The sequence below is a fragment of the Panthera tigris genome, chromosome A1 (genome assembly GCF_018350195.1).
Source record: "Panthera tigris isolate Pti1 chromosome A1, P.tigris_Pti1_mat1.1, whole genome shotgun sequence".
Lineage (NCBI taxonomy): Eukaryota > Metazoa > Chordata > Mammalia > Carnivora > Felidae > Panthera > Panthera tigris.
In genome coordinates this window covers 25981172-26007008 of record NC_056660.1, presented here as the reverse complement: position 1 = coordinate 26007008, position 25837 = coordinate 25981172, and the positions used below count along the sequence as shown (strand labels likewise).

The 25837-nt window shown below is 38.0% G+C and overlaps 1 protein-coding gene across 2 annotated transcripts in view; it reads right to left on the bottom strand.

The window, feature by feature from the left end:
* TSC22D1 (TSC22 domain family member 1) overlaps window positions 1–25837 on the bottom strand; it is a 132320-nt gene that overhangs the window by 21645 nt on the left and 84838 nt on the right. The window contains exon 1 of one of the 2 annotated variants that reach the window (XM_042974974.1): window positions 17115–17203. The exons of the other annotated variant lie outside the window; for it this stretch is intronic. The gene's annotated coding sequence lies outside the window, so the exon portion shown is untranslated. Of the gene's footprint in view, window positions 1–17114; window positions 17204–25837 lie in introns of those variants that run through there. 2 annotated transcript variants of the gene reach the window in all.

Here is a 25837-nt window from a genome sequence, read left to right as displayed (position 1 = left end):
TACACAGTGCATTTAAGAGGAGCTATGGTGCATTTAATAGCAATACAGTAATAGGTATTACATACCATTTTGTAGTCCCCTAAACTAGTTTCTTCAAGGATTACTTTGGAGCACTTTTCACTTTCCAATAAAAACTCAATCTTTTTTCTGTCTGAACGTATAAACAAATGATAGAATCATCTGCCTACAAAGTTCAAGCGCTAGATAGGCAACGATAGCTCTTTTCTGAGTCTTGGTTTGGATCGTTTCATGAAACCATGAGAATCTTGCAGAGAAATTACTTTCTTCTACAACAAAACTGTTGAAAAGTGAGTTAATATGGGAGATGAAACACACTTCTTTCTTCTCAGTTTCTACCTACAAACCACTAAAGAAACATACAAGGGTAGAAGAAATAGGACAGCTGTCAATTTCGACAGTTTGGAGGACTGGAAAACAGATGGTGATTCATCCAGCAGGAACTTAAGCAAAGCATTAATAAAGTCCAGAAGATAGCTGATATGCATTAAAGAGCCCAATACTTGTAAACCACATGCTTCTCAAAGTGCACCATGCAAGTGGGAAGAGAGTCTGCAGGAAACATGGACCTTATCCCACCCTAGTCTTACACAGCTGAACAACAAGCAAGGGCTGACTCAGAAGAAAAGGAACCTGGAGAAAACAGAGGGAGTGTAGGGAAACGAGGAAACTTTAAAGAGCTAAAAGACATGGACATAATGATAGTAGAAAGACAACAACAGAACGCCAAAAAGAACTCCGGGAAACCGGAAAATGGGTATTATGAGAGCACAAGTGAAAATTCACTAGAATAGACAGAAAGCAAAGTTGAATATCTCAGAACTAAAACAAAATACCAAAATAGAGAAGTAAACAAAGAACAGCAGCTTAGAAGGGCTAATATCTGAACAATAGGAGTTTCAGAAACAGAACAGAGACTATGGAGGGGAGCGAAGTATCATAAAATAGTTCAAGAAGATAACCTAGAACTACAGATCACGCTTTTCCTTTTTCTTTTTTTCTTTTTTTTTTATTAAAAAAAATTTTTTTTAACATTTATTTATTTTTGAGACAGAGAGAGACAGAGCATGAACAGGGGAGGGGCAGAGAGAGAGGGAGACACAGAATCAGAAGCAGGCTCCAGGCTCTGAGCCGTCAGACCAGAGCCCGACGCGGGGCTCGAACTCACAGACTGCAAGATCGTGACCTGGGCTGAATTCGGACGTCTAACCGACTGAGCCACCCAGGCGCCCCTCTTTTTTTTTAAATTTAATTAAAAGAGCCTAGTGGTGCCTGGGTGGCTCAGTCAGTTAAGCGTCCAACTCTTGATTTCACCTCACGTTATGATCCCACAGTTCATTCGTGGGGTCGAGCTCCCAAGTCGCACTCACAGCACGAAGCCTGGTTGGGATCCTCTCCATCTCTCTGCATGTCCCCCTCTCGCACTCGCGCGTGCTCTCTCATTCTCAAAATAAATAAATAAACTTTAAAAAAAAAATACCAAAAGACAAAAAAAGAGCCTATCAAATGCAAGCTGTTCTGCTTTAAAACTTGTTTGGAAAACACAAATTTATTCCAAAACAATTTATATATGTTAGAGAACAACTTGAGTATAATGCACACTTCATGTTTTGCTTATGTTTATGTCTTCGAGAAATACTAAGTGAAAGCAGGAAACTGCACCAGCTGAATGAACCAAGCCACCTAGAGAGACACAAACACACACATATCTCAAACATAAACCATGTATGTCAGGCCACCACATTTGTTGTGCTACGAAGATTATGTTTTGCTATTCTTTTGCAAATGTTAATTTTTCTATACAGAAAAGCACGCATTCAACATCCCAAACATGTCTAATCACCCAGATTCAAAAACACCAAGCAGTGCACACAAAAGAGGAGCTTTTAAGTTTCGAGGAAAAGGTGGAAAGAGGGCGTTTTGAGACAAAGGAGAGAACATGGAATTTCTCCAGATCAAGAGGCATAAACCAAAGATAACCCACCCTGAGCCACCAAAGGTAACCCAGGAAAATAACGGAAACTTCTATGGCTACAGCAACCTCAAGTGAAGAACCTTCACTTCTAGTGAAGTCAGCAGGAGCAAGCCCTAAAGAAACAGAAGAAACGGGAAGATTGTTGAGCAGACAGACCGAAGAGCAAATGGAAACAAACGAACGGGAACAACCTTCCTCCCAAAGAGACAGCACTATCTGTATACAAAGACCATACATGGAAATCTGCAAATCCTTCAGAAGCTGCTTCTCTTAGTGCCAGTAGTGGCTGGCCTGGGAGTTTCAAACATCTCTATGATTTCCAAAGAGTAGCTGTCGGGAGAGGCAGAGAGTACAGACCAGGGAACTGCAGAATTTCCCGCAATGGTTCAGAAGCAAACTGAAGAAGAAGGCTCTATATTGGATCAAGTTATCAGTTTGATGACACAGGTTACCTATTTTAATTGTATGCATTTAATCCAAGTCTCCCCACAAAATTAGGTTTCTGGAGATTTCAAGGTCCCTTCATTTTAAAATAGAAAAAGTTCTAGGATCTACTTTCACTTTTTAAACAGATTAGTGAAGTCTCTGATTATCTCTGAGTCCCTATTTCTATCACATTTACCCTCCTCATGTTTCTAAGATTCTGATACCAGCAAAAATTCTCCACATTCTCCTAAAAGCAAAATTCTATAGGGCCCAAGAGAGGTAAAGTCAAAATAATGCTGGCTCACCCTTTCTAATTCCAATTAAAGTGTCGCTTCTAAACAACCCTTAACATAATCTATGATGTTATTTTTGGTCGTTTAGGTCTAGATATGCAATTGCAAGACTCAAAGTCTATTTACTCCCTGATTAGAATTGACTTTTTTTTTTTTAATGTTTTTTTATTTATTTTTGAGACAGAGAGAGACAGAGCATGAGCAGGGGAGGGGCAGAGAGAGGGGGAGACACAGAATCTGAAGCAGGCTCCAGGCTCTGAGCTGTCAGCACAGAGCCTGACGCGGGGCTCGAACTCATGGAGTGTGAGATCATGACCTGAGCTGAAGTCGGACGCTCAACCGACTGAGCCACCCAGGCACCCCTAGAATTGACTTTTTAAGTGCAACTTTAAAGAGCAACAATCAGATCTTGAGCTTTGGAGTTGGACTTTAATTCAAATTTCCAGAAGTTATTTCTTCCTATGTAAAATGAAGAGCTAACACAAAGAACCTGGCATTTCCCACACCAGTAAGGTGAGCAGTGAAGGCTATGACCTTGTGCTCTGGGTTAAATCAAATTTTTCCAAATCACATGTCTCTACTTATTCTTTAAAGTAGAAAATTTCTTGAAAATAGCCTGATATAAACAGTATTATTAGAGATCATATCCAAAAGAATATGTTTCAGCTGTGAGAACCACCTTACGCAACTTGCTTTATTTGTTCCTAACCATATAATAATAATCCTAAGAACAAATTCATAATAATTAATCATTCCAAGAACCAATGAAGATTTCATTGTTTCGGTAAAAGGGAAAATCAAGATTTGCTTTAATCTCTGTAACATGACGAATTTGTTCACAGAGTGAGTCCTAACATTTTTGTTTTATATGTTTAAAGAGAATCCCCTCTTTTTTTCCCCCCGCCTATTTTTAATGTCCCAAACTATGTTACAGTCCTGGTAGCCTCCTTCAGGAAAGCTGTCTGTACCATCTGAGTCTCTCAAGTGAAAGCTAAGGAGGGAAACTCCCATCAGCTTCTATGACTTCTCTTCCCATGATTTTGGTATGCCTGTTGTTCCAGAAAGAAATCAAGTGAACTCATGCCCAGAACAAGGAAGGGAAGACAGTCTTTCTTTCCCATGATAGCTCCCTTCCACAGATATTTTTTGCACAAATATTTATTACACAGTAACTACTTATTTATTTCACAAACATTTTGTGTCTGGCATTGGGCTAGTCACTGGGCTCCTTTTGAAAAGTGAAATAGTCCCTCTCCTAAAAAGCTGGTAGAAATTGGTAAACAATGTTTTTCCTTAGCAGGAGTGATATAACTTATCCAGTTTTACCACAGAGCACTAGAAGGGAGAAATGTTTTCAGATGAAAACTGCTTTCTTGTTACAAATTAAGATTCAAAGAGAAAAATAAAAGGCAAGACTAAACTTTTAAACTGAATTCAACTAGTAAAATACATATCGAATAACTATGCACTAGGCAATATAGTAAGCATCATACATATTATCTTGTTTAATAGTCAGCTCACCTCTATTACCATGACATATACAGATGAGTAAACTGAGACCAGCAAAGTTAATTTGACCACTGTCACACTGCTGTTAAATGGCAGACCTGGAATTTGAACTCAGGTTTGTCTCATTCAAAAAGTCGATTTCTTTCCCCTGCAATGTAATTATTGCTTGCAAATCTACCACCCTTCCCGGACTGTGGGGCTATCGCAGTGCTTAGCACAGGTAGTCACTAAAGAAATAATTTAAGTGTGAAGTAATAAGTATGATAGGTGTTGCAAGAACCAAAGAAAGCATAGGAAGAGGTCAACAAGCAAAAGGGGACAGGGGGAGTATTGTAGGCATTGGGTAGTCAGGAAAGGTTTTACAAAGGGGTTTTCTCTTAAATTAAATCCTTCATAAATAATCTTACATCATTAGACCAGAAAAAGAGAAAATATTTCAAGGAAAATTAAGAGCATGTCCAAAATAGGCAGAAAGGCAAAGTATCTTTGTGGAAGATGCCCAGAAGTAGGAACATCTGAAATAATTATAGAATGGTGGAAAATGGATGCAGAAGTATCCAGAAATCCTTCAATTATCCAAAAATCTTGAAAACACTGCTAAAGAATCTGAAATTTACCCCACAACACATGAGCTCCAGGCCACCAGAATAGATGCCAGTTATAAACAGCCAATTTTACCTAACTAGTGCAAACCAGCCAAATATCAACCCTGCCTCTAGGAGATGGGAGCAGACCCTGAAGGCGTTACTACAGGCAGATGTTCTGGATTTCAGAAAGGTGATCCTGGATACAGCATGAAGGCTGAAAGGAAAAGGGCAAAAGCAGAGACTAGGAAGAAATTCTGGTAAAGGGTCTTAACCAGTTAAGCAGGTTGGGGAGTGATTTTAAAGGAAGCCAAGTTATCAAAATATAATCAACATTTCAAATGATTCTATCGCTGTTAACAAATAAGTATATAAATTACACAGCAACCATTATACAATAAGAATAATCCAGAACTCCTAGATTGCCCACGTACATACACATGAATGTTATTTCAGCAAAATAACAAGAACAATCACTATCATTTAGCTAAGCACCTTGTTTTGTTCAAGTCATATAACATCAAACACTTATTTCACATACAAGCATTTTTAGAAAGGTCCTGCCTAGTAGAAAATATGGCTCTGTAAACTCTACATCACAATGGCCTCCTTTAATCTTTTACGGAAAATAAGAGCAGACTTTGTACAACAAAAGGACGTAGTAATGATGTGTTTCCAGTAAGCCTTCTGAGTCCTTCTTTGTGATTATCTTATAGCAAATGTGCCAGATGTCCGCTGGCCCACACTACTTTTAGTTAGATGGGTCGTCTACTCCCATGGATCATTTACAAGCCTGCAAATGAAGGAGCACAAGTACAACACAAAAAGCCAAATAAACACAAATCTTGTCATATAAAGATGGATAAATGGAATTTAAAAGTCTAGTATAAGATACAAGATATTAGAAGTTACTCTACTTATGGTATTTATCTGGGTGTTTAAAGAATTTGATATAGCCTCCATTTCCACATGAAAAAAGAGGATATAAAGAATTAGAGAGAGCCCCAAAAGGGCAAAAAGTAACTTAAAAAGTTATAAAACTAGAGTGGAAGAGAGTAAGGAACAAGGAAACAAACTAATGCAATACAATGCCAGGTCCATTAAGATGATGAATATGTCTGGAAGTATTTAGAAACTCTGCTTATTTATCTTTGAAAAGCAATGCTTATGTGTAAGATATATAATGTACAAACAGCAAGTCAACGTGTAATTATAATGCATGTTCTACTTATTAAGAGTTTGAGAAACTTAAAAAATAATTTAAATCATGCCACTCTTTTCAGGGAAAGAGATCCACTTAAAAATTTTAAACCTTCCTCCAACTAATCCTAAAACTGAAGTTGATCATATAAGAAAATATTGCACCTAAGTTTCTTAAGTGTTAGACCAAAGGGGTCGATTTTACTTGACAAACTAATAAAAAAGACTTCACCATCTGTGTATAAGCCTAAGGAAAGAAGTATAAACGGATATAAAACTATATGTGACTTCCTAAAATTACAGAATTTCACTTTAAAAGTCCTTGAAAATTTCTTTGAAGAGTGGTAATGATCTAAGAACTATAAATCAAATTCAGGTCATTTCACATATTCTCAAGCTTCTGACATACCTGTATTAATCTTCAGTCTACCCAGAATTATAGAAACAGTAGTCCTAGCTAAACTTCAGCTCACAGACTGGTTGCACTTCTAACTCTAATTAAAAGTCACAATGGCTAAACAGCCCATGTATAAGAACACTATACACTTGAACTCAGAAATAGGTCAATGAGAATAAATTCAGATTAACTACTGAATTTCATTAGAAGTTTATAGAAAGAAAACTGTTCTCTCTTTCAAAATGGCCTTTAAGGAGCGCCTGGGTGGCTCAGTTAGTTGGGTGGCCAACTTTGGCTCTGGTCATGATCTCAAGGTCCATGAGTCTGCGAGTTCAAGCCTCATATCAGGCTCTGTGCTGACAGCTTGGTGCCTAGAGCCTGCTTTGAGTTCTGTGTCTCCCTCTCTCTCTCTGTACCTCCCCCACTTGCACTCTGTCTCTCTCTCTCAAAAATAAATAAACATTAAAAAAAATTTTTTTAATGGCCTTTAAAAGATACGTCTAAATCCTTAAATGTGTGGCATTTGATTAGAGGATTTAATGAAAAAAATTATATTTGCAAATTTATATTCATTTGCTCTTAAGATATAATAAAGGAGAAGTTTACAGGAATCCTTACCTGCAATCCAATCATAGTAATTATCAGAGAACAATGCCAGAATAGATTAAGTCACGAAAGAAAAAAAAGAAAAACCAGTCATTTTCCATACTGCTTACTGTACCCATAATTGAGATACTTTATACGTATATACATAGTTTACATTTTCATATCTGCAAGATTACACTGGCAAATTTAAAATGCTTATCTATGTACACAGGGAGTACTCAATGTCTGCTAAGTTGGGTTTTGGGAAAAATTAAGTATATTATATTTTATAATCACATGTTTAGAAACAAGGGGAACTAGGGAGTTATTCAACAAACAATAATAGAAACTAAGCAACATAGAAAATACATATCTAATGTTAAGGGAACAAAAAGATAATAGACTATCCATGACCTATGATGACACCTATCAACATGAATGCGTATGTGCGGTAGCCAGCATTCAAGATGGTCCCCAATCGTCCACCCCTCTTGGTTTTCATACCCTTGTAAAGTCCTTTCCTATAATGAATAGTGCTGACCTGAGAATAATACTGCACAAAAGATGGTGTAGGATTTCTAAGACTAAGTCACAAGGATTCTGCTTTACTCTCTCTTCAATCATTCTCTCTGGAAGAAGCGAACTGCCATGTCATGAAGACCCTCATGCAGCCCTATGGAGAATTCCACATAGCAGGGGATTTAAGGGCACCCTGTCAAGAGCCAGCATCAACTTGCCACCCATGTGAGTGAGCCATCTCGGAAGTGGAGTCTCCAGCCCAGTGCCAAGCCTTCAGATGGCTGACATCTTGACTGTAACCTCATGACAGACCCCGAGTGAGAACTGTCCAGCTAAGCCTCTCCCACATTCCTGACCCTTAGAAACGGAGTAAGATAATGTTTGCTGCTGTTTTAAGCCACTCAATTTTAGGATGATCTGTTACAATAGAGAACTAACAGAATATATATTTCAAAAGGCCATGTAATAATAACAGTATTAGGGTATGACTACAGAAGAGGACCAGAGGTTATTTCTTCCTCTACTTACCAAACTTTCTATAAGGTTATTCACTTTCAAGGTTCAAATTTTTTCAAAAGCATACTCAATGTTCCTATCTCTAGTTGCTCCCACCACTTTCATTAGAAAAGTTCTACCCGAGTCATTCATTCATTCAGCAAATGCCTGCAAGGACCAGAAATCGAAACAGTCACAGTCCCTGACCTCAGGGAGCTTACATTCTAGTGGGAAAGACAGGCCTCACTCAAGATGTGTGCCAGAGCAGTCTGGGATTACAAATTGTGATATATAGTTCACTTTGCTGTAACATGCATGTGTTTCTGGAAGGCATATTAATGCATAAGTGATTAGTAAATGAAAATATGATGTCAGGATAACACAAATATTTTGTTGATTCACAGGGGTTTTTCAAGAGGAGCCATGACATCCAGTGAATCGCAACCTTTCACAAGAAAAGAAAAAGCCCTCAGCACACTATAGCAGCAGCAGGAGCCCTTTCATTTGTATTTAATGAAACTTAAAAGCAAGCCCTCCACCAGGAGCTCCCCCCACCAGCTCTGTGCAGCTTTCAGCTTATGCCAGCTTAGCTGACTCTTGTACCAGCCTCACCACAGCCCCACTGGCTTAGAGCTTCATTTCTTCTGCATTATCTTAGCACCTGCCGCCTCTGCTCTAATTAAAATATTGCTGGCATTTCACTCTACTTTTTTGCGTGTATTTTTAAGATCTACCATGAGAGCTTCCAGCTATATTGAGCTGGTATCAATTTTTTGTTCCCTCCCTGCTCTGGTTACAAAGCTGCCTAAGTGTTGAGTGGTTGGCCCCAACTCTGTTTTCTCCATAAGCTGTCTTATTTTTTGCACACAAAATGAGGTTTTTTAGGAATATACATATCATGGCATAGAAGGAATGCCTGCACTATTAAGGAAAATTTTACAGTTCTAGGAGACAGTGTAACAGAGGGCCTTGAACAATCTGGGAATGGCATCTACAAAGGTCTAAAGCCCAGAGACAGGTGGACACGAAGAGGCTTACAGACCCTTTCTCTTTCCCTGCCCCAAATACTTTGCCAGACCCCGGAAGCTATATTCACTTCAGAAGGCTTAAGCACTCCTTTGTCTGACCAGACTGTGGTGAGACGGTTGGGGGGAGTTGGGCCTAAAAGCGCTCCTCTGCCTGGGCTGAACCTTAGAGTCGATTGGGAAGCTTTTCACAAATACAGATATTCAGGCCCATCCTGATTTAATCGATCAGTGAGAGTCCTCAGTCCCGCTAGGTTTTAAAAGTTCCCCAGGTGAATTCAATGCGAAGCCAGGGCTAAGAACCACTAAACCAGCAATAATCAAAGGATTGGAGAATAGGTCTTAAGAAGAACTTAAAAAAACAAAAACCTGATATAATTTATGCATTTAAAAACTCTGCAATTGTAATTAGTCAATAAGACTAGCAAGGTACTGTATGTTTTTAACCATACTAGTTTTCCCCAATACAATGTATACAGATTTGTCTGAGAGCACAGGCAGGATGGGGAATAAGCAGAGCTGGAGTGTGAAGTCCAAGACCAAGGAGCGCTGATCTCCATCTCTGGGAGAGGCAGCGCATAGGGCTGGAACATAAGGGCTAGGAGCCTCAACTCCACTGGGGCGACAAAGTGGGGAGAAACGGGGGTAGAGGGAGGCTCGGAGGAATTTCCAGGGGGATTTAGGTCAACTATTCAAAAGGAGTTCCTGATAGAGCATGCTACAATAGTAACACATACCATTTACAAACATGGCCATGTTTGGAACGTCAAAATAAAGGATAAAAAAAATGCACAGAGTGGTTTAAATCCAGTCCTATTATATGGAGGTAGAAAAGCAAGCTGCAACAAGTTCTCACACCTGGTGATCAGTCACAGGAAGGGATATTATGAAAATACAGATCCCTGAGTCCAATGTCACAGGTGTGGACTGGAATCTCCAGAGGCAGGAAATGATATATACCCAGCAAATATCAATAGTTGCTGCCATCTAGTCAGCATTTCCAGGGTGTCAGGCAGTCTCTTAAGCACTTTGTATGTTTCCTCTGATTTCCTGCAACGACCCTAATGGGTAACTGGGGCAGAGAAGTGAAATGACTTGTCCATGGCAAAGGGTGGATCCAGGTTCAAAGCCTGCAGACCTACATATAGTCTGTGCTCCTACCCACAACATTCTGCAGCCCCTAGAACACTTAGCCCACCCCCAACAAACCACGTGATTTTGAGGCTGCCAGGATTTGAGAAGCACTACACCATAATCTCTCAAAGTCTTTTTTTAGCCGTATCATGCTACAAAATCAGGCTCAAAATCAACAGTATCTTGCATTGTTGGGCTCTAAATCAAGTAGCATTATCTCCTTTATTATGAAGAATTTGCAATATGCTAAATGTACAGAAATAGTTTTCCCGTAGAAGATGGGCTTATGTCTAAGACTTCTGCCTTTGACAAAAATAGAAATTTTATATAACAGTTTCTTCTTGAACACACTTAGCAATTTGCTGTCTTATCAATTCTTCCCTGATAATATGTCTGCCTTTTCTTTTTCTATTCCTACTGCCATCATCCTAATCCGGACCCATATCTTTAAGACTTCCAGATTATTGCCATATCATCTGGTTAACCTGGCCCCAATCTCTATTCAGCCAGATCCAAACAAATTCATCCTGTATACTGCCTTCCAGGCTAATTTCTTAAAATTTGCTTTCCTTTCTAGCCCATCACCCATTCGCTTAGGAGTCCTCTAATGATTACACACTACCTATAGGATAAAACCCCACCCTTTAGCTTGGCATTCCTGGTCAGCAACCAACTGCCCCTTAACCAACTCGAACTTCTTTTTAAAAAAATTAAACCATAATGCCTTATTTTTAAAGCCCAAATTCCTTCATCAAAACAAGAATTAAATAGATCTGAAAACCACATTTAGGATGAGAAAAATACTTAAATTGTGCGCTAATTCTTTAAATCCCTTTAGTGAGATTCAAACTATCTTACCGTTAAATGTTCAAACTTGGTACAGCCTCAGATGAGCTGCTTGCTAATACGTAAACGTTTTGCAGAGCACGTCGAAGGATGTGAACTTGGCTGAGCTCTTGCACCAGATCTTTCAGGTGATCTCAAAGTTAGAGTTAATTGAGTTTCAGAGTGTACAATTACACCAAAACTGCCCCAAGGCCACAGGGAGGGGTCGGCCTGTTCTTAAAGCATGAATCTTTTATATAATCCACAAAACCAGTTCGCAAATCTTGAATAAGATTATTTTTACTTAAAAACATACAGTACTTTGCCAGGAAGAAAATGCATACATACTAAAATTACAAGCTAGGGCAATTTAACCATATATATTTTAGTCTTGATACATCTACTTCTTCATCTACTATAAGTTTAAAAAAAAAAAGAAACAAGTTGTTACTACGAAGGAGAACTGAGAAGAAAGGATCAAGTGTCTATGCGCTAATATCCATTTTCAGGTGGAGCTAATTTATTAGTCAGTTCCGAGGCTTCTCTGGAGCGCTTGTAAGAGGTCTCTGGTTACCCCAGAAGGGCTGAATGAAAGATGAAGGCAAAAAACACAACCCTCCATAAGGTGATAATCACTCTGGAGAGCGGAAACGGGGCAGGCAGGTGGATGAACATTTGAGAGAGTCAGAGAAACACAGGGCTGTTATTAGAGACCACGTTCTCTTCCTTTCCCCTTACTCAGTAGAGCTCAGCTACTGCTTTCTTAGTGCTTATGTGAGGTCCAAGTAATTCGTTCTGATATTTAATCCAAGGAATTCTCTATGTAATCTCTTTTAAAAGATTCAAAAAATATGCAAATAATTAATGAAGGAAAGAAATCCAGAAGAAAACCTCTCCATAGTCCAGTCTTTTGTAACAGACTCACAGAACAGCTCCAGACCTGGAAGTACACGGGAGGGGAGAGAAAGCCTCTGGCAAAAAGCAGCATCCAGAAAGGAACTGAGAAGTCCAAGGGATTGAAGATTTTACCCAGTGCTTATTGTATCACCAACAAAGACACGAACTGCCTTGGAAGAGCTCTCCAATAACTAGATCAGAAAAAAAGAAGAGTTACCAGGGAAATGCACCGATGCCTAGACACATCTTCTGTAATCAATGTTACCTCATTCGTAAAAATTATATACAGTTCAGAGTCTAAATTATAAGAAAAATTTCTTAAAGTTGCTACACAAGCAGTTACATTGGTTTTCAATATCGCTCATAACTACAGAATCCTATTCCTCACTGTCTGGGGCTACCTTTGCCAGTGGGGCCATTGAGGACGAATTTTTAAGGCCTCGCTGTTTATTTTCCTTTTCTCAAACAACCTGTTACAACCCCCCCTGGAAGAAGGCAATGTCTGCCTTCATTTGCTATTTAATTTTGCACAAAACAATCATGTTTTACCACGCCAGGGTCTGGCACTTGACATGATTCATTTCACTTTAATAGGAAAAACGCTGAGAAGCCAAAAGCAAGCTGACGTCAGGCACAGCTTTTCAGAGCACAAAATCCAGTCTCTGCTGGGACCAGTCCGCATCTCCTCCACACCACCTTTAGCTATCACTTCATCTTAACACCATCCAATAACTGGAATTCAAATGGCTCACTGATAAAGGCTACGTTTTATTCTTCTGCTTACGAATTCAGGAAAGCATGGAATGTAGTTTAGAAAGTTTTCCACCAGAAAAGTTAAAGTTTAAAAGTTTTGGTATATAAAATGCTTAATAGTTAGTCACATGGAAAACTTCTGATGTTAGATAACCAAGGGTTTGCAGTACATCAAAGCAAAAAGAATCTACAAAAATGCAATCCTGCCACCTTGTGGTACCCATTCAAAAGCACTTCACCACTTCGTACTTGAAAACAAATTTTGATTTTTTTTAATGTGCTTATTTCAAAAAACGTTAACCAAAATAATACAACAATTATTTTTAAATCTTAAATATTGATTTAATGTTCCCTGAAATATATTGAAATTTATTAAATTGTCAATGTTTGACTTAAAGAAATTGTTTCTAAGGTCAAAACTAAATTCTCTCTTCAAGTATGTATAAGAAGTAGAAATGCAATCGTGAACACTTAGAATTCTCAGCAAATATTTTGTAGCAATTATGGATCATGCTTTTCTTTTTTGGTAGTTAAAAACCATCATGTTATATAGATGGAACTGCAAAATTTTTACCGCCACGGACACAGCATTGTTTGATCAACTTTAAACTATGAAGTCAAAATATATGTAGTAAATTTCTCCAGTACCTTTAGTACATATATAATTCTTAAATTGTTCAGGCTCCTCAATGAGTGCAAATAAAGAATTAAGTTTCTTAACATCATGTTGACATAAATAAGGTTAGTTTTAAAATAGCGGATAAAAATGTGGGACCACTGACATTTTCAGAGCACCATCTAAAATAATTCATTCCTTTCAGAAAACTATTAAGTGAAAACTAGTCTCTTTTGACATATAAAGGGTTGGAAGTTTATTCTGTGAAAATCTGAACACAAATTACAGAAAAACATGACAGGAATATTAGGTTGAATCAGATGAAATTCTATTTACGTAGGTCAAAAACTGTTGAGTGTTGCTTATTGTAATAACTAACATTTTACTGACAGCTTCCTGTAAATGTGTGCTATGTACTTTACCTGATCTATCCTATTTAATAATCCTCATGTTAACCTTGTGAAGGAAGTACTATTATTATCCCCAGCTTACCAATAAAGTAAGAGGCTTAGAGGACACGTAACCTGCCATGAGTGGCAGGACCTGCCTGCTTCAGTTCCCCACCACCATACCCAACAGAATAGACATTTACATTGATAAAAATAGAGTATCTGCTAAAATGTTTCTGAAAAGATAATCAGATCTTTTGGCTAATTTTTTTTTCTGTTGACGATGACTCTAGACAGCATTTATACCGTTGAAACTTTCAGGGAAGAGCCAAGGGCAACTACTGCCATTTTTGTGATCTGCAAACAGCATCATTTGAATTCACTTCTTTGACAGATGCTGGTCATCTCTTTTATCTCACAACCTCCTCTTTTTTCATATAAAGCAGGATTTTTTTTGCCGTGCATGCTGGTATTAACCCCTCAGATACTCATAACCACTGGCATATCTGATTTTTCTCTTCTCATCCATTCAAAAAATACCTGGTTTCATTCTTACCTGACAAAAAACATAAAGTCATAATCTATACCCTCAAAAAATCTGTATTTTAGTAAGAGAGACACAAAGAGATGGTCTACTGCTAAGTATTTCAAGATAAGTATGTAGAAAGTATAATGGAATTTGGGAACAAAGGCAGCTAACTTTGTTTTGAGGTTATCTATTTTTGCCCCTTCCTTCCATGTTCAAAATCATTCTCCAAATAAGCTCCACATTTAACTAGGCAGCTTTGCTAAGTGTTTGTAGTATAAAGTCTTATAATACAAGAGCTGAAATTAGCATTAATAAAAGAAGTTAAAAAACAACAAGTTTTATCAGGGATAGTGAAACTATCAAATATTAAGCAAATAAATATTTCCACCATGTTTTATCTTTTCTGTCCACAAGTCCGAATAATCCACCAAATGGCTACAGGAGAAACAAAGATATCAGTATTACCTATAAATTCTGTAAGTAAACTCAGAAAGATAGAAGATTAAAGAAAATTCAAGAAACAAATATTTGCAAGTCCATTTGCTTTAAATTCCATTGTTTTGACAAAAGCGCCCCCTTTTAAAGTTCTATCACAGCCCTTCCTTTACTCCTTTTCCCCTTTTAGCTTTCTTGATAAAATAAACAGCTTTTCTTAATTTTCTCCCTACACGTCCCTAAAATTGGACATAAACTTCTTTAGAAAACCTTCTTGCTTCAGACCAAGTCTATGATCAGATTTTAAATTACCAATAAAATATGATCTCAGTTTATTAAAAAGATTTCCAGTTAAAAAAAAAAAAGATTTCTAGTTAAATCTTTAATGAGTATCTATTGCTTTTATGATGAAAACTATTTATGCTAATTCATCCAACAAGTATTTATTGAGCATACTTTACATGTACTAAACATATATAAAAAAGTATAAACTCAGGAGCTAAAAGACTGGGACCTATTCTCCTTAAGCAGCTACCTCTTGACTTCAATTTCTTCACTTGTAAAATAAGGATAAAAAGACTTGCCTTGCCTCCCTCACAAGTCATGCCAAGGATCAAACTGAGACAATACATGTAAGAGCACTTACAGAGTATTAAGTTACTTTTAAAGCCAATCATAAGGAAGGCAGTTAATATCACAAAAAAAGGTAGGCAAATAAGATTACATAATGCTGTAACTGAGGTGAAATGTATCCTTTATAGCCAAAATAATTTCAACTAACCATTAATTTCAGTGGGATATTTATTTGTGAATCATAAGTTCTGTTTGGTTTCACAGAAGTGTCTTTTTAAAATCATCACAAGCCAGCTATAAAAACATTACACCTTAAACAATAACCTCCCACTGCCTATTTGTCGACAACTAAAATCTAAATTCTTTCAATGTTTTCTTTTTTAAAAAACACTCTTTCCAGGGCACCTGGGTGGACCAGTCGGTTAAGCATCTGACTTTGGCTCGGGTCACGATCTCATGGTGTGTTAGTTCAAGCCCCACAGTGGGCTTTGCACAGACAGTGCAGAGCCTGCTTGGATTCTCTCTCCCTCTCTCTCTGCCTCTCCCCTGCTTGTGTGCACTCTCTTTCTCTCTGAGTGAATAAATAAACTTTAAAAAAAATTTAAAAACAACAATCTTTCCATCTGCATCTGTATTATTATAAAAACAAATATTATTTGACCATTAGCAATCAGATATTAAATGATCTCTTAGCCCACTTAGTGCTCTAAAATAATGTGATGACTTTGTTAGAAAGTTTACAAACGTTTCAGGAACCCATTAATCAAAATAAATTAGAATTAATAAGTGAATCAATTTTTTACTAAAAATAATTAGATAAATTTGCCATCCCATGCAAGGGTTAATTTAGGAAAAAAGCTTATTTCTCCTTTAAGATTCAAGAATTTTCATTTATGCTAAGCTGAAAACTTCCCATTTGCAATTTCAGCTCTAAAATCAGTATCCTTTCTTCGAACCGTTAGTATTCATGAATCTACAGATTTAATCATAAGACTTAAAAGTTTATTTGTCCATTATCCTTTTGATTCACCTCCTTTTAAATAAAACTAATTATATAATCTATGTCTTTTGATGGTAAGCTAACTGCAAAATTCCTAGAAGTATTTTCTCTAATTTTAAGCCAGTTAACAGCTTATTTTGAAATTTAAATGGTTTTTAAAATGTAATTCTACATTAATTCTTAACTGAAAAAATTAATACCAACTACTCTCAAGTATCTTCCATTTACGTAGAACTGTGCAAGTGGATGGGTACTTTCACCAGATTCAAGTCAGTTTATTTCAGCTACAGAAACAGTAGATAAAAACAGTATACACATACGGGATATAGATATACTTATGAATATATACACATATGTGTGTATATACGTCTATATACACACTAAAACAGGAAGTTAGAACTTGCCAGCTCTAAAAAACACTCACAAAAATTCATTTCAAAAGAACCATTGCAACGGCAGCTTTACACATACATTTAAAGACCTCTATTTTGAAAACATCCTGAAGGATGGCTGGCATCATTTTCAAGCATAGATAAATGAAGGTTAATATTTTCTGACAGAAAAACTCACTATAAAATTCTAAATCATCTACAATTTTAAGTCAACTCGTGATGGCTTCACTCGGAGAATGTAACAAATTAAAAAGTTGTTACCCAACTAAATTTTTAAAAGTCATAAACTAAAACAGGACTCTGTACAATTCGTCTCTGTTTGCACCTGAAGGCAAAAAATTCCTCCCTTCATAATCCCCAAATAATCTTCCAAGTGGTTTTTAAAAATAGCTTTTAAAATGTCTCAAGTGGGGGTGGGGACCCAAATGACTGAACTGAGCCTAATTTCACCCTCCAGGATGGGTACTGAGGAGCCAACCACCTTTCAAGGTAATACAGCCTGCGGAGGACCACAGGGGGCAACTCCTTCCACAACTACTACTCACAGCAGGTCTAGCACTAGGCTACAGAGTGAGTTTCAAGATGGGCACACCATGGTGGCTCTCCAGGGGCCAACTGACACTCCTGTGGCCCCAGCACAGCAGGAGGGAGTCCCAAAGTTCCAGGGCCCCTCCAGGCAGTTTCTACTTAAAGGGGCAGTGGCCCCATTCATTTATAGTGATTCACTGCTTCAGAGAGAACAAAAATACTATGCATATAGTGATTTGCTAGGTTTCTGAGATTTAAAAGGACTTAGGAGATTTTCTTCAGGTTTTCTTAGCCTGTAACAAGTCAATAGCACATGGCCTCTATTGATCATTTCTCCTTGATCCAAAAAGGCAGAAGAATCTAGGAGGGGATTTTTCAGCTTTTGAAAATGTTTGTATGGGGAGAAAAAAAAAACAATAATGAGGATTCGGGAATGGAAGGAAGAAGACTTGAGGAAGAGAAAGGGTAAAGGAAGGGATGAAGATAGGAAACAAGGAAGAGAGGCGGGGGGGAAGGAGGGAGGGAGGATCAAGCAGACAAGCAAAGCAAAACTGAAACAAGCAGATAGCAAGGACTCAGAGAGAAACGGGAGTTGTCAGACAGCTTTCCTCTTCCCAAGAGGCCTCGAAGTACTTCCTGCAATTTGTGTCAAGGATATTTGTGTCCCATAAAAATACCATTGTACTGGAGCAGAGGTGGGGTCGGGGTGGGAAACACACAGTTGTTCATTTGTTTTTCTCCTGAACAGCCTGCAATGCTACTGCAGAAGGTAGAGAAAGACTGATAAAATCAAAGTAGAGGGAACTGACATCAAGGGTGCCTGGGTGGCTCAGGTGATTAAGTGTCTGACTCTTGACTTCAGCTCAGGTCATGATCCGATGGTTCATGGGATCGATCCCCATGTGGGGCTCTGTGCTGACAGTGAGGAGCCTGCTTTGGATTCTTTCTCTCTCTCCCTCCCTCTCTCTCTCTCTCTCTCTGCCCCTCCCCCAACTTGCTCACTCTCTCTTTCACAATAAATAAACATTAAATAAATTTTTAAAAGGTAAATGGCAATAATAAAAGCAAAATGATATAAATTTCATGAAACAGAAAATGTATGCAAGTAAATGTGCCAGTTCGATCTTTTTAAAGACAGCTTAAACTTTAGAAAATAAAGGAAAATGTGTAATAGAAAAATATGATACAAAGGAGTCAACATCACACAGACATCTTTTCTAATCATGAGATTAAAATGAACAATAACAAATACAGTATATATCAAAACTTCAGGATGCAACTAAAGTAACACGTAGGGAAAATGTACAATCTTGAGCATTAGAATAAAGGCTAAAGAATAGTGAGATAAGGCTTTATCAAGAAAACTGTGGGTGGTGGGATCCCCAGCAAAGTAAGCCAAAATACAGGAAAAGAGATAATAAAAGTAACAGCAAAAGCTATTAAAACAGGAAACACACATGTAAGACCGAGGCCAAATATCGGCTCTGTGGAAGAGACTATAAAAATAAACCGTGAAACCTCCAGAATGGTAAAGAGGGAAGGCAGAGAGAAGCAATATTAGGAACGAAAAAGGCATATAACCGTAATTTAAAAGATACAGATTAAAAGAACTGTTAGAAAAATACAATCTACTGAAATAGTCTGATGAAGACCTATGAACTCTAATAGTCCTATATTGCCATGAAATAAAATTAGACCAACAGTGAAAAGTCTTCTCACAAACAAGATCTGCAGAGTTGACAGCTTCACCTGTGAGCCCTACGCGTCATGCAGTGACCCAGTCCAGCTGCCCCTGCAGTGGCTACGAGCAGGATCCACAACACAATCCGGCCAAAGTGGCGCCGCCCAGTGACCGCGACAGAACCTTAGCGGGTGGCCAGAAGAGAAGAAAATTGTAACGATACCATGTGTTTGACACCAGATAGCTGCGGGAACCCATGTGAGATACTCTTTTGGACTCCCCCAAAAATACTTAGGAGAGGGACAGTTACCCCACACTAGCAGGTGGAGGCCACTGCCACAGTCGGAGTATGCAGTCATTAAAACTAATATTCTAAACGAATAATGTTTAAGTTATAAGGGATATGTAGTTGCTAAAAAAAATAAATAAATAAATTGAAATGTGATTGTTGACAGCATATGTATATCAGGTATTTTTACTCAAAGTCTATTTAACATTGTGCTTTAACTATAGACAAACTGTAGAACTCATGTAAGTTATTTCCAAGAAAAAAATACATCAGAATTATGACAAAAGAGTAGTTCATTCTGAATCAGTCAAAAAATAAAAAAAATACTTGTGGTTTGCAGTACACTTAGAAAAATAAAATAGTTCTCTTCCTTTTGTTAATTATCATCTAATAAATGGTGCCAATATACAAAAACAGAAATAATGTGCTCTATTTTTAAAAAAATGGTGAGGATTATTCATAGACTGCATGATCTGACCCTTGGATTATCAAAAATAAATATCTTACACTTGAAGCCAATCTTTATTTTTAAAATCATAGTTAATTATGAGTCAAATTTTATGATTTTATGATTTCTCTATATTTAGTAATTAGGATTTATGTTTAAATAATATATTTAACAGGAAGATATTACCACTGCAAAAAATAAGAATTTTTTTTAAGTTTACTTATTTATTTTGAGAGAGAGACTGGGGAAGAGGCAGAAAGAGAAGGAGAGAGAATCCTAAGCAGGCTCTGCACTGTCAGCACAGAGCCCAATGCAAGGTTCGATCTCACGATGTGGGAGATCTCACGATGTGGGAGATCATGACCTGACCCGAAATCAAGAGCTGGATGCTTAACCAACTGAGCCACCCAGGTGTCCCAGAATTATTTTTTTTCAATACACATTCTCCATATATAATAATGGCTCCTTTCTGTCTCTGTCAGCAATGCACACCCTGCCATGTCCATGCCTTTTCCAGTTAATGCCATCGATCATTCTTTGGATCTCAATGTAAGTTCCTTCTTAAAGTGAGCCTTTTCTCAACCCTTAGACCCAGTGAGTTCTCCCTGTCAAACACTCTCATAGATCTAAAGACTACTGCTTCATATAATTTAATTACCTCTGTGATTAAAGGTAAGACAGCCTGACTCCCTTATTCCACGTGTGCTTTTTTCTCACTGTCCTATCCCCAGGGCCTGACACACTGCCTGTAAGTCAGATGTGTTTAAAAGAGAGAAAGGAGGTGGCTCAGTCGGTTAAGTGTCTGACTTTGGCTCAGGTCATTATCTCCCGGTTCATGAGTCTGAGCCCCACAGGTTCATGAGTTCAAGCCCCACATCACTCTCACTGCTATCAGCACCGAGCCAGCTTTGGATCCTCTGTCTCCCTTGCTCTCTGCCCCTCCCCCGCTTACACTGTCTCTGTCTCTGTCTCTCTGAAAAATAAACATTAAGAAAAAAAATTAAAAGAGTAAAGAATAAACCATGGAGAAAATAGCAAGTATTTTCTTATTTTAAAGTAAAGTCCTTATGTAAAAGGTAAAATAATTTCACCAGATTCCTTGTGAACAAAACTTTTTTGAACTACTTTGAATTGCTTAATGCTTAAATAGTTAAATCACAACATTCTTTTGGAGATGCCAGAAGATTCCAGAAGTTAGAAGTTTGAAGACAGACTAAAATTTACTTTCATTTCAAATGTTTTCTGCACAAAAATATATAAAGAATAATATTACCACTACCGAACTACACACATTGTTCTAAGCAGTTTACATATCTATTATCTCATGTAATCCCCACAATAATTTTACTTTATCACTTATTACCAGGAAAACCCACGCACAGAAAGACTAAGTCATATGCCCAAGTTCGAGGCATAAGTTAGTAACTCTTTGAGTCAGGCTGGGAATCTGGCAGCCTGGTGCCAGAATGTACATGCTCTATTGCCTCTACAAGAAACAAACAGGATTGCTCAAGTTTTGAAAAAAGTAATATAATGGGGTATTAATTTCTTCACATTTTTAACAACAATTCTTTATGTAATTAATATAAGGCAATGATAGTCAATGTATAACACATTCCAAAACATAAGCTAGCATCGAACCATTTATGGAAAACTCATGCTTAGTTTGTTTCCCACACTCCACCACGGTACCTAGTCCCTCCCGCTGTGCACACCACCCAGCAAGAGAGCCCAGTAGGCACGCACGGACACTAATAATCTTTATAAACAGCGCGAGGCAGGGACTCAGGCAGTGAACTACCAACAAGATCGATGAATATGTGCTATGTGTGTATAGAGATTTTCAGTCAGGCCCTCCAACACCAAAGATTAAAGCCCCAAAACTATAGTGACCAAACAATATGGTACTGGCACAAAAACAGTCACAAAGATCAATGAGATGGAATAGAAAACCCAGAAATGAACCCACAACTGTATAGTCTAATTAATCTTCGACAAAGCAGGAAAGAATATCCATTGGGGAAAAGTCTCTTCAGCAAATGGTGCTGGGAAACTTGGACAGCAACATGCAAAAGAATGAAACTGGACTGCTTTCTTACACCGAACACGAAAATAAATTCAAAATGGACTAAAGACCTAAATGTGAAACCCAAAACCATAAAAATCCTAGAAGAGATCATAGGCAATAACCTCTTTCTGGATACGTCTCCTGAGGCAAGGGAAACCAAAGCAAAAATAAAATAAACCACTGGGACTTCATCAAAATAAAAAGCTTCTGCACATAAAAGGAAATAATCAACAAAACTAAAAGGCAACCTAAGGAATGGGAGAAGAAATTTACAAATGACATATCTGATAGAGGGTTACTATCCAAAATATATAAAGAACTTATAAAACTCAACAACCCAAAAATGAATAATCCAATTAAAAAATAAGCAGAGGACATGAATAGACATTTTTCCAAAGAAGACATACAGATGGCCAACAGACACATGAAAAGATGCTCAGCATCACTCATCATCAGGGAAATACAAACCAAAACCACAATGAGATACCACCTCACACCTGTCAGAATGGCTAAAATCAACAATACATGAAACAACAGGTGTTGGCAAAGATGTGGAGAAAGGGGAGTCCTCTTGCACTGTTGGTGGGAACTCAAACTGGGGCAGCCACTCAGGAAAACAGTATGGAGGGTCCTCAGAAGCTTAAAAATAGAACTACCCCCTAGGACGCCTAGGTGGCTCAGTCAGTAAGGAGTCTGATTCTTGATCTCAGCTCAGGTCATAATCTCGCAATTTGTGAGATCGAGCCCTGTTTTGGGTTCTGCGCTGACAGCACAGACCCTACTTGGGATTCTCTCTCTTTCTCTCTTTTAAATAAACTTTAAAAACAAAAATAGAACTACCCTATGATCCAGCAATTGCACTACTAGGTATTTACCCAAAGGATACAAAAATACTAATTCAATGGGATACATGCACCTCAATGTTTATAGCAGCACTTTCTACAGTAGCCAAATTATGAAAATAGCCCACGTGTCCATTGATGAATGGATAAAGATGTGGTATGTATGTATGTACATACACACACACACACACACACACACACACTGGAATATTACTCAGCCATTAAAAAAAAATGGAATCTTGGGGCACCTGGGTGGCTCAGTTGGTTGAGCGTCTGACTTCGGCTCAGGTCATGATCTCACAGTTAATGAGTTCAAGACCCACAGTGGGTCTGTCTGTGCTGACAGCTCAGAGCCTGGAGCCTACTTCGGATTCTGTGTCTCCCTCTCTCTCTGCCCCTCCCCCACTCATGCTCTGTCTCTGTCTCAAAAATAAACATTTAAAAAATATATATAATCTTGATATTTGCAACAACATGGATGGAGCTAGAGTGTATTATGCTAAGTGAAGCAAGTCAGTCAGAGAAAGACAAATACATACAGTATTTCATATAAATTTCATCATTTGTGGAATTTAAGAACAAAACAAGCAAGCATAGGGAAAGAGAGAGAGACAGAGACAGAGACAGAGAGAGAGAGGGAGAGAGAAAGAGGCAAACCAAGAAACAGACCCTTAACTACAGAGAACTGATGGTTAACCAGAGGGAAGGTGGGTGGGAGGATGAGTGAAATAGGTGATGGGGATTAAGGAGTGCACTTGTCATGATAAGCACTGGGTGTATAAATTGTAATTATAAAATGTAAGTGTTAAATTACTATTTTGTACCCTGAAACTAATATAACACTGTATGTTAACTACTGAATTTAAAATAAAAGCTTTAAAAAAAAAGAAATTAAGCCTTCTCGCTCTGCCATACATGGCTCCATAAGCAGTGCAATGGAACACCAGTAGACGAACCATAAATGAATGGAAAATACACCTAGGTATCTAGAATCAGCAACCCTAACCTTCAGTACATAGTCTAGTAACTCAAAGACTAGTTGAACAGTTTAAAAGAACGTTCATAAAGCCCCCTATGCCAAAGAAATATACTGTTTCTTAGGTCTTGCTAGAGAATTACTCTTATCTATCATACAATTCTTAAAACATGATTCAGAGATTAAAAGTAACTAAATTAAAAGAGCAAGATGTTACCAGCCAAACGCAGTCTCATGAAGAGATAGTTTCAGCCTAATAAGAAAAATTAGATAGTAGCCATCATATGAGATAATTCCTCATCCCAATGCTGACCCTGAGTCATCAAGCCAGAATCATCTCAGAAGGTAAAAATAAGGTTAGAAGGTTACAGCAATTAGTTACCTAAAAATTTAAGTTTTGATTACCTTAATATTTCTCTTGATACTAAAACCATTGGAAAGCCCACCTACCTAAGTTGTTACCATTTAGAATTTGGGACGCACTGTCCTCTCTCTTGTTATTTATTTAGGTCTGAAATGGACAAAGTCTACACCTCTAGACTGGTTCTGAAAATACTACTATGTAATGAGAACAATTTATTTCAATAACGACAACAAATGGAAGGCACAGTTATATACATTTAACAAAAATGTAACTAGCAAACCACGATTTGAGAGCATGTGATGAACAAAAATAATACTGAGAAATATTAAATAAGAAAAACTGGATCCATAATAGGACTAACAGAAAGGAAATTTGGACTTCATTTTTAAAAATGAAGGGATTAGAGTGTAGGAGTTCCAAAATGTATTGATGGCAGATTAAAAAAAAAAACTTTCTTTTGAGAAATTTAAGAATAAGATCTTATAATATTTCACTTTAAAATAACATTAATTCAACATTCACTAATAGAGAATTTTTTTAAAGGAAGGTGAGAAGACCTATTGTTTTTGAGTGCTTGACTTTTTTCAGACAATAAAATGACTAGTTGGGCATTTACTACCATACAAAAATTATGGTAGATAGTTGGAACATAAAAATTTTAGTGAAAGAAACAGACACTAATCAAATAATTATGATACAATGAATCAAATTCCATCATAGATGAAAGAAATTAAGGCAGTAGTAATCCCAAGGCAGTTAAGGGAGAAGCAGGGGCACCTGGGTGGCTCAGTTGGTTGAGCATCTGACTCTTGGTTTCCTCTCAGGTCATGATCTCGTGGGTCACAGGATCAAGCCCCACATCTGGCTCTGAGATGACAGTGCAGAGTCTACGTGGGATTCTCTCTCTTCCTCTCTCCCTGCCCCTCCCCTGCTCACGCTCTCTCTCAAAATATATAAACATTAAAAAAATAAGGGAACAGCAGAGTTGAGGATGATGTGGGGGGGCTTATGATACAGAGTACAATCTTGTTACTGCTAACCATGGCAGAATATTGTTTGAAAGGAGTGAGAAACGAGGAGCCCAGTTTGGGTGCTACATACAAGTAAATACGTTCACAGGAAAATTGAGGGCAATCACGGTCAGCTCCAGAATTTCTATAAAGGAGTAGTTCAGGGGCAAAAAGGATTAGGAGACACTTCTTGAGGTTGAGTTTCCATACCAAATATACTACTTTTATCTAAGTTTTAATGTTTACTTACTTTTGAGACAGAGAGAGACAGAGCACAAGCAGGGGAGGGACAGAGAAAGGGAGACACAGAATCTGAAACAGGCTCTAGGCTCTGAACTGTCAGCAGAGCCCGACGCGGGGCTCAAACCCACAAAACGCGAGATCATGTCCTGAGCTGAAGTCGGACGCTCAACCGACTGAGCCACCCAGGCGCCCCAGATTTTGTTTTGTTTTTGCACAGATTGTATGTTTGCTTAGGGAAGCTTTAATGTGTTAACAGGTGATGGAGATTATGAGGGGCTAAAGCCCATGCCCTCTTCCCCTGGCACTGTAAGTCTCTGAATTCAGGTGCCATAGAGAAAACTCAGATGGAGGCACCAACCATCACCATATGGGTGAGGTCCCTGGCATGCAGAGAAAACCTATAGAGTAAAAAGGAGGAAAGGCAAATGATAGACTCTAAAGAAACACCAACATTTCAGAGGGCTGGGAAGAAACCAACAAACAAACAGTAAATGAGACCAAAAAGGAGATGGTCCAGAGAGAGGAGACCAGGAGTAAATGGCACACTGGAGCCACGGGAAGAGGATGCGGGAAGTAACAGGCAACAGTGCCGAAGACAGAGGCCAAATGACTGAGGACTTGGGTGGGGCTGGCAGCTTATGCAAGAGTCAAAAATTAAACAGAACAGGACATGCTATATCCTGATGAAGCGAAGTCCCAGGGCACACAGGAAGGAATTAGTTATTTATAATGATACACAGAAATTTATGTTAGGATGTGATAAGAACACTAGTTTTAGTTAGCATCATAACTGTGATGCAGACTTTTCATTCGTTCACT